Raw genomic sequence first — 7,620 nt, 5'->3', positions numbered from 1 at the left:
GGAAACGCAGCCTTCATTTCCACCAGATATGTACGACGATGCGTAGCGAGCGATGTGTTTGTTAAGAACCAATAGAATCCCTACACGCTTAGCAAGGAAAACAAATGAAGCGATTCTATTGGTTTTTAACAAACTCATCCCTCGCTGCGCATCCTCGCACATCTCTGGTGGAAACGCAGCCTTAAAGCTGGTTCAGTGAAGCGTTGGACTTTATTTATCGGTAGGAATATCAGCACACAGGTGGCTAGAGACTGCCAGAAATTAACCTTGGAATGAGCAAATTGGGTTACGCATTTGGGTGAAAGTGTAGTTTGCCGGGAATGGGTTAAAAGCTTCACGTGAAACGAGTTTTACCAGTCAAGTTAAGGTCAATACGGTTAAATGTGACATACGGGTAAGACTTACCCGCACTTAGTGTGGCTGGCCTTTACATTGGGGCTGTTCACACATTGGTTAGTGTTTATTGCGAGTTCATACATTTGCTACTTGCGAAAAATACCAGTGAAAAATACTATTGAGAATGAATCTATTACTGTCGAGCGATGTGTAATAATTTAACATTTTTTTTAATTTTATGTATTTTTGTATGAACCAAAAAAAGTATTTTTGATAATAAAATAATTATGATTGTTCAGTCTGTAATCAAAATAGAGTCCGGGGTCTGTAATATCCCACCTGGTACGCCGAGGGTTAAGTATTTCAGTCAGAATACTTATTTTACAGTATTTCGTTATTGGTATACATCTAATCATATTCCGTACATGAGTTAAGAAAAACTCATTGGTACGAGCCAGGAGAGTTTTGGGTTTATAAGAACCTAAAAATGGATTTACGAGAAAGGCAAGTTTTAACGCATATGCACTGAGTGCGGGCATGATAAGATTGACTCTCGTTATAGTCTGGCAAACCAGTTTTGTTAGTCGAAAAAGACGGCATTTTTGCGCCTTTTCTACTGACCAAGTAGGTTTGCCAGATCATATTTAGCTAGCGCTCGGTTTACTAAATTTAATAGCCACTCGTAAAATTTGGTGTAACGTATTACTGCGTTAGTCAGACCACCAAAATCGCATAGAATAAAATGCCACAAACTTATTCCATAATATTATAGCGATTTTAGGGTATCTACGTATTTTTAACAAGCCTTCAGTGACTTGTATCGGGATTTTATATAGATTCAAGCATCAGGTAGGTATATCAGTGAAAACCTGACAACAAAGATAGAGTGCTTTTGATACAAATCCTCAACTGACTAACCTAAGCGATTTCCTTAAGACATCGTAGTACCCTTTATTAATTTCATTAGGTTCAAATCTCCTATTAATCTTTAATTCGACCTCCGGGTGGAAATGATCGCATGGGTTTTAGTGAGGCTGAAACGGGCAAGGAATTTCAAATACCTATTATAATACACGTGTATTTGCTACCATCTACTTATACATCTTATAAAAAACAAAGTGCCGCTGCGTCTGTCTGTATGTATGTTTGTACGCGATAAACTCCACAATTACTGAACGGATTTTCAGAAAAAAAAATTGTATTGCAAATTTTGAAAAGAAGGAAACTTCTAAACCTAGTTTTTCATTGTGTCAATAATATACTAAAAAGTAAAAAAACATGGACAATGGAAAATGTTTAGAAGTGAAAAAAAAAACGTTTTCTCTTATTGCATGAACGAGTAGGTACGAGCAATTGACTCTTAAGGAATCAGTAGGTATTTAACCACGCGTTCTTGAGACCATTTTTATATACAAAAATATTATTCGGATTATGTTGATTTTTCCAAAAGCCGAACAAATTGCAAATTGCGAAATAATAATATTTAATTACGAAGTAAGAAGAAACTTCCTAGAGTTCCTTAATTAAATTGCAAGTAATTAATTCGTATAATAAACAGCTTTATTTATTTTATACATAACTACTTACCTACTCATAAAAAGTGACTTTAACGTGGAGAAAAACGAACTTTATTGTCATAGTGTTAAATCTCATTCTCTTTTAAAGTACCTACACAAGGCGTGGCTCACTCCGCGATTTCGTTGCGTCGCTACAAGTACGTACAAGTACGTGCGGCCCACACCAATTTTGGTGCCTAGCCATAGTAGTTGCACCACTATGAAACGGACGCCTGCTCGCGCTTGCGCCACCTAGCGGTCATATCTGTCGTAATAGACGCGTTTTGTTAGAGAGTGAATCTTCTGTACCTAGTACTAGGTATCTGCTTGAAAATCTTTCAACGTTCAGTTGCATGTTATAATCCTGGCGGATGAAGAAACCACCCATTACAGGACTCAGCTGTTCAAATACGAAATCAATTGAGTCTTTGGAACAGAAATGCCATTTCTGCATGCGCTTGCCGGGACACAGTATATTATATTCGGACAGTAAGAAAATTATTGCCACAATATCGGGGACCTTCTCATTCTGGGTTCTCCAGTTCGCGGTTAAGAATGCTCAATCTCTCAACAGTGGTTATCGGTTCTACGGAAAAAGTGCCATTGCTACAATCATCGATAATAACTAAGTCTACATTTGACATTTTTATATAAATTGCAGCTGCATGACTGTTGCGGCATCGTAACTGCTGTATTATTGACGTAACGTATGACATAACAGCCATATTTGAACTTTAAGGCACGTCAAATAGGTATTAGATATATACAATATAGATACGATATGGATTGGATATGTCAGTGTCAAGTCAAACAAGTGTCAAAAGTAACGTTTTAGTTTGAAGAAACGTCACTTGTTTGGCACTGACATATCCGATCCATATATGGTTTCTAAATCTAATATTTGACGTATCTTATTAAGTTCGAATATGGCTGTTAATTTCATCACTAATTTTGACAAAATAAGAAATACAGCGGCGCAACAACGACGCCGCAACAGTAACGCAGCTGAATTGACATTCAAACGTCACTTTTAAAATAAGGTAAATGTACTAGTGCTCGACATGCTAATGCCCAATAGATACACCCTGCTGTCACTTCTATTGACAATGACTTAAGTTTCAAGATGACATGTACTGGGACCGCGTCGAGCACCAGTAGGTACGTTTACCTTACTGATTTTAAAATGTCCTCTGTGTTGGATCACATTTTGTTCATATTTCCCTTTTTTCTGAGCCCGGCGCGTGAGCCCGGATTATGCGGCATTAAAAGAAAGTTTTCATTTCATCTCCATATGGGTATTTGCGTTTAATCTGGATTTAATCTTTTAACAAGGTAGTCGTAAATTTATATCTCTATTAATTTTCCAAATAGCTGTATTTGCTAGAGAAAACATATCGCAATACGGTAGGCGAGGCGATGGATCTCTCTGGATCACCCGAAACGCGCACTTGTTAAAACAATTTTTCAGAAAATTAAAAAACTGTGTATGTTGCTGGTCCGGTAATATACAACAAGCTGCCAGTCTCTATTACAGAAGCGGTAACGCTTAGTTCCTTGAAAACAAGGCTAAACAATTGGCTAGTCAAGCAAAGCTTTTATAGTTTTAAAGAATTTTTGATTAGGTATAAAAAATAGTGTACTTAACTAATATCGAATTTAATAGAAGTAAGATGTTTAGAAATAAGTGACATACCTTATTACCAGTAAATGATGTCCACCTATATCTATGTCTATGTCTATAGAAAAAAATATTATGATGAACTAGCTGTTGCCCGCGACTTCGTACGCGTGGATTTATACATTAGCTTAGAACATTATGCAGCAAAAGATAGCAGTAGGGACGGTTAATCATTTGTTAAGTATTATACAACTTAATTATTCGATTTGTCTTTCACAACCTGGCTACGAAGTTTCAAGCCCCAAACTGAATAAAATTGTTCTCGATATAATCCCTCTCAACCCCCAGGAGATTTTCAAGTCCACTATTTAATAAAACCTACTACGTAACTACCTATTTACGAAGCTAGAAATTCCTAGGTTTAAATAAAATTTGAAACCTCTACCAACCTTACAACCCCTTTTTTAAACCTTTTAGGGGATGATTTTTTAAAAACACTAAAATCACTTTTCTTGTATTCTAATAACGATTCAAGTCCCGCACTCAAATAAATGTTTGACCTCCAAACAAATTTTCAACCCCTTGTTCACCACTTTGGGGGATGAATTATCAAAAATTCTGAAATTAGTTTTCTTTTCTTTTTATAAAATACCTTTTTACGAAGTTTCAAGTTCCTAGTTTTAAATAAAATTTGAACCCTATACAAACCTTCAACCGTTTTTAACCGTTTTAAGGGATGAATCTTTATAAACGCTGAAATTACTTTTCTTGTGTTCTAATAATATGGCTTTGTACAAAGACTCAAGTCCCGCACTCTCAAAAATATTTGATTTCCATACAAACTTTCAACCACCTTTTCACCACCTCAGGAGATGAATTTTAAAAAACGCTTAAAAGTAGTTTTCTTCTCCTTTAATGAAATAACTTTTTACGAAGTTTCAAGTTCCTAGCTTTAAATCAAATTTGTACCCTATACAAACTTTCAGCCCCTTTTAGGGGATTCGTTTTTAAAAACGCTGAAAACACTTTTCTCGTATTCTAAAAATACGTCATTATACAAAGATTCAAGTCCCGCACTTAAAAAAATGTTTGACCTCCATACAAATTTTCAACCCCTTTTTCACCACCGTAAAGGATGAATTTTGAAAAACGCTGAAATTGGTTTTCTTTTCTTTTAATGAAATAACTTTTTGCGAAGTTACAAATTCGTAGCTTAAAATAAAATTTAAACCATTTACAATCTTTCAACCCCTTTTTAACCCTTTTAAGGGACGAATTTTAAAAAACGCTGAAATTACTTTTCTTGCGTTCTAATAATATGGCTTTATACAAAGATTCAAGTCCCGCACTCTCAAAAATATTTGATCTCCATACAAACTTTCAACCCCTTTTTCACCACCTTGTGGGATGAATTTTTAAAAACGCTGAAATTATTTTTCTTGAGTTCTAATAATATGGCTTTATACAAAGATTCAAGTCCCGCACTCTCAAAAATATTTGATCTCCATACAAACTTTCAACCCCTTTTTCACTACCTTGGGGGATGAATTTTTAAAAACGCTGAAATTATTTTTCTTGACTTCTAATAATACGGCTTTATACAAAGATTCAAGTCCCGCACTCTCAAAAATATTTGATCTCCACACAAACTTTCAACCCCTTTTTCACCACCTTAGGGGGCGAATTTTTAAAAATTCTGAAATTAATTTTCTTGTTTTATAATTTAATACCTTTTCACAAAGTTTCAAGGTCCTAGCTTAAAATAAAATGTGCACCCCAAGACAAACTCTCATCCCCTTTTTAACCCCCTTAGGGGTTGAAATTTTAATAACGTTCAAATAATGTTATTTTGCTATCTTATGTTATGCCTTTATAAGAAGTTTTAAAGAATTTGTAATGGATTCCTTCTTTCAACCCCTTTTTAACCCTGTTAGGGGATGAATTTTTAAAAACGCTAAAATACTTTTCTTATTTTCTTATAATAAGTATGGCTTTGTACAAAGATTAAAGTCCCGCGCTCAAAAAAATGTTTGATATCCATACAAACTTTCAACCCCTTTTTCACCACCTTAGGGGATGAATTTTCAAAAACGCTGAAATTAGTTTTCGTGTATTTTAATAATATATCTTTTTACGAAGTTTCAATTTCCTAGCTCAAAATAAAACTTGAACCCCATACAAACTTTCATCCCCTTTTTAACCCCTTAGGGGTTGAATTTCTCAAAATCGCTTCTTAGCTCTTATACATTTTATAAATGCAACCTAGTGTCCAAATTTCAACTTTCTAGCGTTTGTAGTTTCGGCTCTGCGTTGATGAGTCAGTCAGTCAGTCAGTCAATCACGGACACGTGCATTTATATATATAGATTAGGTTACATCGTCATTAGGGGCATGGCACATTGCTTCCGTTTCTCAGTGTGCCATGCGCCTTAGGTATTATCATGCCGCGATCAGAAAGGGATTAGAAATAACAGATTTCCATACACTTACGTCAAAATCAATATGGATTGACAGCTATCTCAATCCCTTTCTAATCGCGATTCAGTAATATGGCGATCACGTTTGCCCCGTGAAGTTGTGCGCTATAGTCTAATTAATTATGAAGAAGGAACATTTAATTTGATTAAATCTAGAGAAAAATTTGTACATATTTAATATCATTAACGGGTCTAACGCGATACATTATTTCATCATCCTTAATGTAAGCTACCCATTAAAAGTTATGTAAAAATAACACGAAATAAAATTTATCTTTATTGCCGCCGTGATATATTATGAGCCGCTGCTAAAATTATCACCTAATGGTTTTTCGATACTTTGACTTACTGAAGTAATTCCTTTCTTCGACGAATTTTCCTTAAAATTGCTATTTTAATTACGAAAATTACCGATGATTGCAACTAATGACGGCTAAGAGGCACCTTTATAAGGATAAAGCCATCTCAATTATTAAGTGATTTTAAATTAGATTTTCTGTGAGACTTTATTACAAAAAATTCCATGAATATCAATATCACCTCAAACAAGCGTAAATATAATAATTTATTAGGACATGGAGGAAACAGTAAAAGTTACAAAATAAATAAATAGGTATTATAGAATATTATCTATAAATATATAATACAAGTATAGGTTTAATAATAGGCTCTCCCGTCTCCATTGCCACCAATCTTAAAACTACAACCTCAATTACTATATCAAAACGCCTAAGGGAAACATTCCATTTCTGACCGCAGCTGCACTACTGGTACTGAACGCGTCGCTGTTACTGTGAATTTCCATAGTAAAATGAACAGTAGTGCAGCTGCGGTTGGAAATGGACTGTCACCTTAAGGTACCCTTAAATTACAGTCCTGTCTCGTCGCTCACATTTCCCATCTAATGCCGTCTTTTACATTCCAAACCCTTTATCTTCTAAGTATATTTTCAAGACATATTTGACAGGTACCATTAATTTCATTCCACAGATCGCATATCCACTAGAAGTAGCATGTGAGATGACTCGCACTTGAGTCATTTTTTGCAGGAAATACGAAAATGTGAAAGTGACACTGCATGTCTAACTTTTCTAATTTGTGTTAAGAATTTTGTGCGAGTAAATTAAGCAATCAATAATAAAAAAAAGATTATTGAAATTGTATAGTTCAAAGTATTCGAAAGGATGGGTGAATATCGGGCAGCCAAAAGGGCCTACTTGGGTTAACAAACTGGACGCTGTCTTGTTGGTCATCCCAAATATCGTTGGGCGGACAGAGTGGAGGCAGATCTCCGTGAGCTCGGCGTCGGCGAATGCTGGCGTGATACCGCTCTGGACCGAGCAAAGTGGCGTGCTCTTGTGTTGGAGGCCAAGATTCATTTTGGGTCATCGTGCCAGCCAAGTAAGTAGTAGTAGTAAGTTATTCAGTATTCTTACGTACTTATAAGCTTCGTAATGCGAGATCTTGTGATGGGTAGTGTACATTTAGTCCGTAACCGTGATGACGTACATTCGTGTGATAAAACGTGGGATTAAATGAACCGCTTGTAACTTGTAAATATATTGTCCGTGTTATATGGGCCTCTATTACGGTGAAATTGGTTAAGTGAGTTGAGTGGTGTTTTGCGGAAACA

The sequence above is a fragment of the Cydia amplana genome, chromosome 18, assembly GCF_948474715.1.
Source record: "Cydia amplana chromosome 18, ilCydAmpl1.1, whole genome shotgun sequence".
Lineage (NCBI taxonomy): Eukaryota > Metazoa > Arthropoda > Insecta > Lepidoptera > Tortricidae > Cydia > Cydia amplana.
The sequence above is the reverse complement of the archived record's forward strand: the minus strand, read 5'-3'. Positions refer to the sequence as shown.